This window comes from Vigna umbellata, unplaced genomic scaffold (assembly GCF_029865625.1).
Source record: "Vigna umbellata cultivar VRB3 unplaced genomic scaffold, Vumbellata_1.0 scaffold_795, whole genome shotgun sequence".
NCBI lineage: Eukaryota > Viridiplantae > Streptophyta > Magnoliopsida > Fabales > Fabaceae > Vigna > Vigna umbellata.
In genome coordinates this window covers 27,775-30,000 of record NW_028274561.1, presented here as the reverse complement: position 1 = coordinate 30,000, position 2,226 = coordinate 27,775, and positions in this window count along the sequence as shown.

The following is a 2,226-nucleotide window of genomic DNA, read 5'->3' as shown; positions in this document are numbered from 1 at the left end:
AGTTGAAAAAGTTAACGAAGTTGACGAAGTGGAGGAAGTTGATGAAGTGGAGGAAGTGGACGAAGTGGAGGAAGTGGACTAAGTGGACGAATTGGACGAAGTGCATAAAGTGGACGAAGTAGTGAAGTTGACGAATTGGACGAACGAAGTTGGCGAAGTTGACGAAGTTGATGAAGTTTAAGAAGTTGATAAAGTGGACGAAGTGAACGAAGTGGAGGAAGTGAAGGAAGTGGAGGAAGTGGACGAAGTTGACGAAGTGGACGAAGTGGACGAAGTAGACGAAGTAGACGAAGTAGAGGAATTGGACGAAGTGGACGAAGTCGAGGAAGTGGACTACGTTGTCGAAGTTGACGAAGTTGGCGAAGTTGTTGAAGTTGGCGAAGTTGACGAAGTGGGTGAAGTTGACGAAGTGGAGGATATGGAGGAAGTGGAGGAAGTGGAGGAAGTGGAGGAAGTGGAGGAAGTGGAGGAAGTGAAGGAAGTGGACGAAGTTGACGAACTTCAAGACGTTGATGAAGTGGACGAAGTGGAGGAAGTAGACGAAGTGGAAGAAGTGGAAGAAGTGGACGAAGTGGTAGCACGGGACGAAGTGTACGAAGTTGACGAAGTGGACAAAGTTGACGAAGTGGACGAAGTTGACGAAGTGGAAAAAGTAGAGGAAGTGGAAGAAGTTGACGAAGTGGACGAAGTTGACGAAGTGGAAAAAGTAGAGGAAGTTGATGAAGTTGACGAAGTTGAGGAAGTGGAGGAAGTTGGTGAAGTGCAGGAAGTGCAGGAAGCGGACGAAGTTGACGAAGTTAAAGAAGTGGAGGAAGTGGACCAAGTGGACGAAGTCGACAAAGTCGACGAGCGAAGTGGACGAAGTTGACGAAGTTGAAAAAGTTGACGAAGTTGACGAAGTGGACGAAGTGGACGAAGTGGAGGAAGTCGAGGAAGTGGAGGAAGTCGAGGAAGTGGATGAAGTGGACGACGTGGACGAAGTGGGCGAAGTTTACGAAGTTGACGAAGTGGACGAAGTTTACGAAGTTGACAAATTGACGAAGATGACGAAGTGGACGAATTCGAGGAACTGGACTACGTTGACGAAGTTGACGAAGTTGGCGAAGTTGATGAAGTTGGCGAAGTTGGCGAAGTTGACGAAGTGGACGAAGTGGACGAAGTGGAGGAAGTGGACGAAGTTGACGAACTTGTAGACGTTGATGAAGTGGACGAAGTGGAGGAAGTAGACGAAGTGGAAGAAGTGGACGAAGTGGTAGAATCGGACGAAGTGGATGAAGTTGACGAAGTGGACAAAGTTCACGAAGGGGACGGAGTTGACGAAGTGGAGGAAGTGGAGGAAGTGGACGAAGTTGACGAAGTGGAGGAAGTGGAGGAAGTGGACGAAGTTGACGAAGTGGAGGAAGTGGATGAAGTGGACGAAGTTGACGAAGTTGACGAAGTGGAGGAAGTGGATGAAGTTGATGAAGTTGACAAAGTTGACGAAGTTGACGAAGTTGAGGAAGTGGAGGAAGTTGAGGAAGTGGAGGAAGTTGACGAAGTGGACGAATTGGACGAAGTGGACGAAGTGGAGGAAGTCGAGGAAGTGGAGGAAGTGGACTAAGTGGATGAAGTGGACGAAGTGGGGGAAGTGGACGAAGTGGATGAAGTTGACGAAGTGGACGTAGTGGACGAAGTGGAGGAGGTGGAGGAGGTGGAGGAAGTGGAGGAAGTGGAGGAAGTGGAGGAAGTGGAGGAAGTTGACGAAGTTGACGAAGTGGACGAAGTGGACAAAGTGGACGAAGTGGAGGAAGTTGACGAAGATGACGAAGTGGACGAAGTGGAGGAAGTGGACGAAGTCGAGGAAGTGGACTACGTTGACGAAGTTGGCGAAGTTGACGAAGTTGGCGAAGTTGACGAAGTTGGCGAAGTTGACGAAGTTGGCGAAGTTGACGAAGTTGGCGAAGTTGACGAACTGGACGAAGTGGAGGAAGTGAAGGAAGTGGACGAAGTGGAGGAAGTGAAGGAACTGGACGAAGTTAACAAACTTGAAGACGTTGATGAAGTGGTCGAAGTGGAGAAAGTAGATGAAGTGGAAGAAGTGGACGAAGTGGTAGGAGTGGACAAAGTTGACGAAGTGGACAAAGTTGACGAAGTGGACGGAGTTGACGAGTAGAGGAGTGGACGAAGTTGACGAAGTGGAGAAGTGGAGGAAGTGGAGAAGTGAGAAGTGACGAAGTGAGGAAGTGG